Source organism: Nannospalax galili, unplaced genomic scaffold (genome assembly GCF_000622305.1).
Source record: "Nannospalax galili isolate Female #2095 unplaced genomic scaffold, S.galili_v1.0 scaffold1198, whole genome shotgun sequence".
NCBI classification, from domain to species: domain Eukaryota; kingdom Metazoa; phylum Chordata; class Mammalia; order Rodentia; family Spalacidae; genus Nannospalax; species Nannospalax galili.
In genome coordinates, this window is record NW_008340898.1 from 116,009 (window position 1) to 126,664 (window position 10,656).

General features: G+C 40.1%; 1 protein-coding gene across 1 annotated transcript in view; it reads left to right on the forward strand.

Annotated features, from left to right (window-relative positions):
- The window catches only part of LOC103736549 (olfactory receptor 1J4-like), a 27,051-nt gene that overhangs the window by 14,629 nt on the left and 1,766 nt on the right, over positions 1 to 10,656 (forward strand). The window lies entirely within an intron of this gene.

Here is a 10,656-nt window from a genome sequence, read left to right on the forward strand (position 1 = left end):
CCAGTTTTTCTCCATTTAGAATGATGTTGGCTGTGGGTTTGTTATATATGGCTTTAATTATGTTGTGGTATGTTCTCTCCAGTCCAATTCTCTCTAGGACTTTGAACATAAATGCTTGTTGAATTTTGTCAAAGGCCTTCTCTGCATCTATTGAGATGACCATGTGGTTCTTGTCTTTGAGCCCATTTATATGATTTATGACATTTATTGACTTATGTATATTGAACCATCCTTGAATCTCTGGGATAAATCCGACCTGATCCTGGTGGATGATCTGTATGATGTTTGTCTGTATGTGATTAGCAAGTATCTTGTTGAGAAGTTTTGCATCTATGTTCATTACGGATATGGGTCTATAGTTTTCTTTTTTGGCTGTATCTTTACCTGGCTTTGGTATTAGAGTGATGCTGGCTTCCTAGAAGGAATTTGGAAGTTCTCCCTCCATTTCTATCTTTTTGAATAAATTAAGTAGTACTGGATGTAGATCTTCTTTAAGTGTCTGATAGAATTTTGCTGTAAATCCATATGGTCATGGTCTTTCTGTAGTCAGGAGGTTTTGTATTATTGTTTCAATTCCTTTTTTGTTATGTGTCTGTTTAAGCTTTTAATCTCCTCTCAGTTTATTTTTGGGGTTCTCAGGCCTTTAGATACCTATCCATTTCTTTTAGGTTTTCAAATTTAGTAGCATATAGAATTTTAAAGTATTCCCTTATAATGTTCTGTATCTTTTTGGTGTCTGCTGTGATGTTTCCTGTTGAATGCCCCCCCCAAGCCCACAAGGCTTGGATCTTCAACAAGAGAAGTGTCAAGACAAAGGCCTTGATTTTATTATAAAATGTTTAATTCTTACCAGTCAGGTGAGCAATCACAGAGTGGCTTTTTGTTGTGAGGAACACAGATCTTACATAGGAATCATATTTGGGGTAATCAAGGAATCACCAAGGATATTTTACTATTAGAAAGTAAGTACAGACACAGCACATTGCTGCATTACCTCACCAACTCCATTGCCTGAAGACCAAACCGGAACTAAGTTTCTAGAAGACCTAATTAATCATGGAGGCATAGCCTGTCGGCTCAGAACGCAGAAGCAGAGAGCTCATACACTCTTAAAGTGGCACTGTACATTTTTCCAATGCTTATGTCAAGCATGGTTCCCGACAGTTTCCCCTTTCATCTCTGATATTGTAGATTTGAAGGTGCTCTTTCTTTCTTTTGCTTAACTGGGCTAGTGGTCTGTCAATCTTCTTTATCTGTCCAAAGAATCAGCTCTTGGTTCATTGATTTCTTGTAATGTTTAGTTGGTTCCATATCATCAATTGCTATGCTCATTTTTGTTATTTCTTCTTGTCTGCTTGGTTTGGGTATCATTTGTTGTTGCTTTTCAAGTGTGTTGAGTTGCAGTGTTAAGTCATTTATTCGTGTTCTTTCCGATTTTTTAATGTAGGCAATGAGAGCTATAAACTTCCCTCTAAGGACAGCTTTCTGCATGTCCCAGAGTTTTGTTGTGTTGTATTGTCCTTTTCATTTAGTTCAAGGAATACTTTTTTTTCTTTCTTAATTTCTCTTTTGTCTGATTCATCATTCAGGGGTGTGTTTTTAATCTTCATGTGTTCATGTGGTTACTCAGGCTTCTTCCAGTGTTAATTTTAAGCTTTATTACATTGTGGTCTGATAGAATGCCTGGAATTATTCCAATCTTTTATATTTTTTGAGGTTCTTTTGTGTCCCAGTATATGGTCGATTTTGGAGATGGTTCAGTGGGGTGGTGAATAGAAAGTATATCCTTTGGTGCTTGGGTGGACTCCTCGGTAGATGTCTGTTAGGTCCTTTTGATATATGCCATTGTTTAATTCAGATGTCTCTCTATTAATGCTCTGTCCTCTTGACCTAACTCATAGAGACAATGGGGTGTTGAATTTCCCCACTGTTAATGAGTTGGGATTATGCTTGGTCTTAAAGTCCTGTAGTACTGGTTTTATGAATTTGCTTGCACCAGAGTTTGGTGAATATATGTTCATGATTGTAATGTCTTCTTGGTTTATTGTTACTTTGATCAGAATGAAGTAGCCCTCTTTATCTCTTTTGATTAGTTTTAGTTTAAAGTCTATTTTGTCAGATATTAGAATAGCAATGCTTGCATTTTTCTTATTACCATTCACTTGGTATATTTTTCACATCCTTTCACCTTAAGGTAGCACCTGTCCTTTAAAGTGAGATGAGTTTCTTGCAGACAAAAAAAGATGGATTAGTTTCTTAATCCATTCACCTTGTCTGTATTTTGACTGGGGAGTGCAGTCCATTGATATTTAAAGTTATTAATGACAGATGCATATTGAATCCTGCCATTTTTATTGTTGTTCACATTGTTGATATAGCTGTGAATTTCCACAGTTATACCTTCACTGAATTTCTTTCCACAACCCCCTAGTCATGTCATGGAAGATTCTTCTTCCCCTACAAATACAATAGACATTTTGAATGGGTACAGTTGACTTGGTTGGCATCTGTGGTCATTTAAAACTGGGAATACTTTAGTCCAGGCTCTTCTGGCTTTCATAGTTTTCACTGAAAAGTCATCTGTAATCCTGATGGGTTTTCCTTGATATGTGACTTGTTTTTCTTTTGCAGCTTTCAGTATTGTTTCTTAATTCTGTACGTTTAGTGTTTTTACTATGATTTGCAGTGGAGATTTTCTTTTCTGGTCCTGTCTCTTTGGTGTTCTATATGCTTCTTGTATTTGTATGGTGTCGCCTGATTGACTAGTTCCTCCCATGGGTGGGGCCAGCCACACAGTGTGGACTATGGGGGTGTGCCTGGGAGCCATCTTGGAACAGAAGCCCTGAGGCCAGCTGAAGAAGCCGAGCCCTGGGGAAGGTTTGAGACATGACAACAGCTGAAAGACTGAATGGACTGACTTTTAATGGACCTGGGACGATTGCTGGCCCCAGAGGCGTGAGTGGAATTATGGGCGTGGCACAGTCTGATAAGGCTGGCTCTGAGACAAGGCTTGGGGCTAGGCACTGGGTACTCATTCCTTTGTAAGTTAATAAATACACATAAAATATATTATATGGTTTGCCTGATCATGTAGGAGATCCAGAGAGAATTGAGGCCATAGAATTGGCACAGTCTGAAAGGAATATGATGAAACTAAGAATGAGTTTTAGAAGAGCGCTACTGGCAGCGCTGATGTGCTTTTGCAATGGGTTAGCAAAAAGAGGCCGGCCTAGGAGAAGCGTGTGCCCCAGCTATGTTGTAAATGTGGGGATATGTTGTGGGTATGTGAAGATTGTTCAAAGTTACTCAAAGGCTAGAAAATCTTTTATCTGCTCTGGACCCATATGGAGCTCCCAGAAAAATAGAGCATCCACTTTGCATGATTAAAGATATCACAGGAAAAGCTGAAAAGGCAGTTCTAGGTGCAGAACTGGAGAAAGGAAAAAGGTGGGACACTTTGACTTGTGTAAAATACAAGGACTCAGAGGAAAAGACAGACAATAGTAAAAATAAATAAATGAATGAATAAATAAATAAATAAATAAATAAATTCAAATGACATTTATGTATATCTGAATGCCATCTGGAGCCCATCCAGTGCCAGGCCACCCAAACTGCCCAGATTAACCTTGGATGCCAATGGGGTAACAGGGGACAGCCACCTCACTTTCGCCTGGTCTTGCTGGTGAGCAGCCAAAGAAACTTGCTAGTAGATAACTTCTCTTTGTTTTATCCTTGTTTTACAAATGAAGCAAAACCAAACTGTAAGGATTAGTACAAGGCTTTTAATTGATTTGTAGGCTGTTCAACCTAGGCCAGTGCAGGGGCTGAGCAGTCCTTAATGGGATGGCTGGTTGAAGGCATTAAAGATACATGATTGTCACCAAGGGAGACTAACATGATTAGCAGTAACTGGAGGACTATTAAGGAGGGGCAGACATTACTTAGAGAACTAGGTATGAGAAAAGCAATATATGATATCCAGTTCACTGGACCAGATGAGACTGTGTTCACCAGAGATAAGAAGGAAAGCTTAATTCAACTGTGACCTCAAAAATGATATGGGGCTTTAGTGGCTTTACTAAGAACTTTGATGGGACAGAATCTTTGTAAAGTGAGAGGCTTTGGCAAATCAAATGATTCTGACCAACATGTAGAACTTGTCTGTGAAATAACAGAACACTCTATAAGAGACATGAAAAATACCAGACAGAGGAAATGGTCCACTTGGGTTACTCAAAGAAAAATGTGGCAAGACTTAGGTCAAGCCCAAATCCCCAGAGAAAGAAAATCGATAGAAAACCAAATTTGGTACTAAGGCATTTCTGGAAGGCTTTAAAACCAGAAGAATAATTTATAAAGGACATTTGAAGGATAAAGGACATTTGGTTAAGTATCCCCAAGGATTAAATAAGATGCATTTCTCTTCTGATAAAGGCTATACTAAGGGTGTATGCAGGTTTTCCCACCAAGTTCTCCCCCAGCAACCTGGTGTGTTCAATGGGAAGAAGACAGATATGGCTACAGTCAGGAGGCACACCCACCCAAAGCCTGTCTGACTCAGGGAACCAACAAGTACAGTGGGGACAGGAGAGCCCCCTGCCTCCTTAGCCCAGTGCAGGTTCAGGCAACTGGAACCAACACCTGTAAGTGTATCAAGAGTAAAAGAGTCCAAAGGGATAACTAGAAACGGTAATGAGCTAACCAAATTAATGCCTCATACCCATGCTATGATACCTAACAAAGATTTATGGGGAAAACAGTTAATATGAATGGACAAAACCTTTCCATGCTTTATGAGACCTTGTCTATGAGTGATTTAATATATAATGTTAACGTTCCTTTGAGTGTTTTAAAGATGTGAAACCCATTTGAAAGACACCTGAAGAAGCAAAGGCCAGCTATAGACAACTGTTACAAAAATCGACAATACCAGAGGTGCATTGCCCCCCTATGAGCTGTTGGTCAGAGAGAGCTCCTAGAGGTCCTCCAATTCACCAAGGCTACTGCCATTAATGTCATTTGTACATTAGAAAAGTCGGTAAGGCCATGTTGCTGAGGACACTGCATGTTGTGAGCACTGGAGAAGAAGAAGAGATGGAACCAAGACTAAGCCAAAAAGCTCCATGCCACTGGATGGATGACGTTTATATTGCCAGAAGGTCTATACAGATGGTTGGGGAAGAAAGGATCCCCTATAAGTCTGCTCAATGATGGACTCCACGTGCTGCACATGATGTACATGCCTAGCAATATCTGCAAGTGCAATAATGTCTCGAGCCCATATGTACAACTGACAAATTTCTAATTGGATAAGGCCCATTCCTAGGGGTGGAACACACATCTGGTCCTATAGGCCAGGCCAACTCCTTTTGTCAAGAAAGGCTACAGACCCTAGTGCAGAAGCCATCATTAGCATATTGTTTAATGAATATACTACACCTGCTGGGATATCTTCTAGGCACCTGTATTTACATTCATGTTTGTTTAAATGCGTCTACTTCCTTCCATTTGTCTTTATAGTAGAAGAAACACCATTGAGATAGATCAGTGGCCACAGCCTAAAGACGACTAATGGGGAGGCCGAAGAAGCCACTCTCTTGCCATGATAAAGGAGAGATCGCCCTACATCTATCACCCCTTCCATGGCTCAGGGACTTTAGTGGAAGATGGACGGAAAGATTGTAAGAATGGAAGAAAGGAGTGGAGAGTCTCCTGATTGGCTAGTTCTTCCAATGAGCAGGCCCTACCACACAGTGTGGACTGTGGGGTTGTGGCTGGGAGCCATCTTGGAATGGAAGCCATGAGCTGAGGCAGAGAAGCCATGAGCCATGGGGAAGCAGTGAGTCTTGAGAATGCACATACAACAGCTGAAAGAATGGACTGAATTTTAATGGACATTTAATGGGCAATCTGTGGCTCCAGAGACATGAGCGAATTTTGGGTGTGGCACGTTCCGATAAGGTGGACTCTGAGGCACAGTGCAGGGCTAAGAACTGGGTGCTCATTCCTTTGAAAGTTAATAAATACACATAAAATATATAATATGGTTTGTCTGATTGCACAGAAGACCCAGAGAGAATTCGGGCCACATATAGGCCTGTCTTTCTTTAATTTTGGGAAACTTTCTTCTACCATTCTGTTGAGGATCTGGTCCCTACCATTATCATGAGATTCTTCTCTTTCCTGTATGCCTATGATTCGCACGTTTGGTCTTTTTATGAAGTCACACAATTACTGCATATTCCATTCTTGTGTTTTCTTAAATTTTTCATATTCTTTGTTTCTGTGGTCTATTTCGTCCACTTTATCTTCCAGTCTTGATATACTGTTTTCCATTCCATTCATCCTATTTGAGACTTTCTCCTGTCATTTCTAATTGGCTTTCTTCTTCATTTTACCATCAGTTGTCTTCAATATTTCTAACTCTTTTCTGAATTCATTTAGAAATTTATCCCTATCTTTTTTCAGTTCTTTGATTACTTTGTTTTTGTGTTCTTTAAATTCACAAATTCTTTTATCATATTTATAATTGTTCTTTTGAGTTCCATGTCCTGCATTATCTCTAATTTCTGATTGTACTCCTCTGGTGGACTATTGGTATTTGGTGGGGATATGTCATTTTTGTTTTCCATGTTATTTTTTTTTTTCTGTGACTTTGATATGTGAATTTCCTTTGTAGTTTCTCATTGTTGTGTGAGACTCAAGCCTTCAAGTTTAGGCTTGCTTCTTTTTGTAAACTTTATGTGCCTTTGTGGTTTACTTGTTGGGCATGAAAAGCTGGTTGATCTAGGCTTCTGGTTCTCTCTTTTGATTTTACATTTGAGTGGCCCAATTGCTTTCGTCTTTAGGAGTTCCCACAGAGGCCCAAGTGTGATGAGCATCAGATGCTCTCAGGCTTTCTCCTAAGGTCTGGATCCCTCCAGGAAAGATGTTGTTCTCAGGAATTTGGGGCTGGACTGGAGCAGGGCCCAAGAAAGATGCTGTTCTTGGGTTGTTTTTGGGCATGCCACCGAGGGATGCAAAGGGAGGTGGGTGAGAGAAGAGGCCCCAAGGGTGCCTGGGTACTGCAGCGAGGAACTGGGTTGGTCTGTATGCAAAGGATCAGGAAGCAGTGGTGGCTCTGAGCCAAGAAGTCAGCCCCCATGTCTGGGGTGTCAAGGCAAGAAATGGGCCAGTACCCAGGCTAGGAGAGACAGGACAAGGGAGCTGGAAGGATGAATGATGCTGGGCGATTAAAGGTGCAGTGGGCGCTGCTGGACTTATGCAGAAAAGAGGCTTGCAGTTGTGCAGCCCAGGGAAGCAGAGGGAGTTTGATATTGGTTTTTGGAGGTGGGATATAGAGCTGGAGAACTGTTCTGCCAACCTGTGCATACCGTTTCTCAATAGTTTTCTTTTATTATACATTGAAGACATATTTGAATTATCTACTACCACTACTGTGCAAGGGAATTGTGATTTGAATATGTACTATACTACATGTATCCATGAATTTTCTAATTTTCATGATTCATGTTACTAATTAGCTGAGAACTTCAGCCATTGGTTAGGGTACACAGTGAATAAAGGACATAGCAGGTACTGTTCTATGGTCAGCCTGTGTTTAATGACCTTGGATTCAGTCCCATCACTCTACCTCCTGATCAAGTGTCATGAGTTTCTCTATGGAGTATCTCAGAATAATACAGAGACCTGCAAACTCACAGGAAGAAATGAAATATGAGTGCTCAGAGATATTGAAAGCAGTGTTGTGAGAGGCTGTGAGCACAGACCTTGCTTTGTCTATGGACAGTGTGTGATGTATGATTATTTCAAACCACACTTGATTACATCAGAAGCCATGATTCCCTTGGTCACTGGTGCTTCTCATGACACCAGCATCAAGGTCACGCACACTTCTTTCTGGGTCTCTTGTGGCTCAGCCCATCTAGTCCCTTTCAGATCCCCTCCCATGGGCAATACAGGAAATTGGACAATTAGTGCATGCTGGTTCATTTTCTCACTAGAAGCTTGGGCCGTTTCCCATGGGCATTACTCTTGTTGATAGATGCACGTCTTGTCTACTTTCTGCTGCTTGGAAACAGACAGAAACATTCAGTATGTTCTATGGCAGGAGAGCTTCTTGTTGCTTTAGGATCCTCTTCTTCATGAACAGAATGTGAGCACTCAGGATATAGCATTGAACAGAAGATATTTGACCTTGTCAAGGATTAGCAGTGATCAGAAGAAGATAAATAATCATTTCCTGGCACTATGTGTATTTGTTTTTGAACATGTATTTTTTCTGTGTTTTGTATTAATACAGTGCATTTAGTAGGGAACTGACTTAGAGATCCACTTTTTTATGTTGGAAAGACAGATATAGAATATAAAGATTTGGAAATCATCTCTTCTTGATAGTATATTTTGTATGATGGTTGAATGCTCTGTGTCAGTGAATGACTGCATGAGTGTTTCTATGGATATAGTACATTTGTGTATTTGTGTATGTGTGTGTGTGTGTGTGTGTGTGTGTGTGATCTTCATGTGTATTTGTGGTGTGTGGCAGTTTTTATCAGCTGCTTGTAACCTACTCAGTATAAGTTATAAAGAGAATGATATTTGGACAGAGAGCTCTATGATTGCTGAAGTATAGCTTGTATGACTATTGGTCATGCAATTGTTCCTATGCAACACACTGTATTCTAATCTATAGACAACAAAAAAACTTGTGTGTTTGTATACACAGCTGCACATTTTTTACCCTGTGGAAACAAACTCACAGTTACCTTCTGCGCTCAGGACTTACATCCTTTTAATCAAGGCAGCTTCCAAATTGTCCCTCCTTAACCTCTAAAAATAGATCTTGGCCCATATGACTTCAAGTTCCCTAAATTCTGTGGGAGGCATTTTCTTTGTTAGCTTTCACCAATTCCATATTCCCCTTCTTGTTCTGAATCTCTAGCTTTGATTCTCCACAGCTTTATGACACTGGGATAAATTCTGTGAAGCTCAGTAGCCCAAACTATAAAATGTGACACTAAGGATTTATCCAGGCATATGCTGTGTTATAAACATTCAATAAGTCATTTCATTAAGATTTAAGGTGGAAAACTTTGGCAACATAGAGGAAGTAGGGTTATATGGGACCATTTGTCAAACTCCACCTGGCTATGTCTGTTCCTCATTCCTGATTGTCTGTCCAGCTGCCTCTTTCACAGAGTGATTGTAAACAAAGCCATCTTTTTGCTTATCTAGCCATTAAGTTTGATCTATGACTTCCTGATTTTTCTGCAAACATGCTTGAGTTGCAAAATTTTTGATTTAGTCACTGTCAGTTGGTGGGCAAATCTCCTGATTCATTGACTGACAATTGTCTTCTCTGTTCCTCTATGTTCTTACAGATGCTTGTTACCAGTTACCTGTGCCTTGGGGTTGTAGCAATTGCCTGGATTACATTTCTTGTTCTTCTCTATGTGACCTCCAACTCTGATTTAACCCTGACTGGATAAGGTACCAAGCTGCACTTTAAAAAATGTCAGAAGTTGTATTCTTAAAATCATGATCCAGCAATTACTCTAGGTCCTTCAGCATGAAGCTTCATACCTCTGTTTCAATACTAGGAGGAACGTCAAAACAAACCTTTGAATGCCTGCTTTAGATGCACTTAGTATGCCAGGTGCATGGTGGCATTGGCCTTTAATTCCAGCGATTGGAAGGCAGAAGCATTTGGTTCTCTGGGAGGTGGAGGTCAGCCTAGTTCACATAGTGATTTCCAGGTGTGCTGAGACTAGAGAGACCCTGTGAAAAAAATATCAAAAAGAAGCACTTTGTGAATTTTTGCTGACCTTTGGAATTAAATCACGTAAATGCTGTAAATTTAATGTCTGATATGAATTAGTGAGCGTACATTCTGGTTTGTCATGGGAAGGCGTGATGGAGACCAACTGTTCAGACATAGTCATTATGTACTCTCACCTTCCTCTCTCAGAGTCAAGCTATGACAGCACACACTAACTACAGAATCATCTCATGTATGAATATCAGCAGACAATCAAGCCGGTGACGTGGTGTAACTTTCAAACACTGAAATTGTTTCAGTCTCTTTCTCTCCCTTTGGCTCTCTCCCCTTCCTCTCATTTTCTGAAGTAGTATCTCTTTATGTGACTTAGGCTGGCCCAGAACTTGCTATGTGGCTGACACCAGCTCAAACACATGATCCTCCTGCCTTGGTTTCCTTAAGTCTTGGATTCCAGGTTTGCAAAAATGTGCCCTTCTGGATTTCCTAATGAAGGAAGGTGTAGGATCAGTGAAATGTCGTTGAGCAGGGCATCTGATCATACTGACAAAGTTGGAAATCTGATAACATCAGGTATCCCTGCAGTGATTGGGATGGGTTACTTCATACCCCAGAGAATTAGTATTCTCATGCTTAAATTTATCAATATATTGTTCTTAATTGCTTCTGTCATAGTAAGAACTCATTCAACACCAATTATGGTTAAGATTTCAATAAATTAGATGATTATGAATCTATTATGAATTGAATACTCCAAATCTCGAGGCATGATAAAGTTCTTGGGATTCTGACATGGAAGTTTCTCAGGTCTGTGACTATGAATGAATTCTTGTTTTGGGAAAGAGGGAGAGAGAAGTGTAGAGAGTGGAGAGTAATAA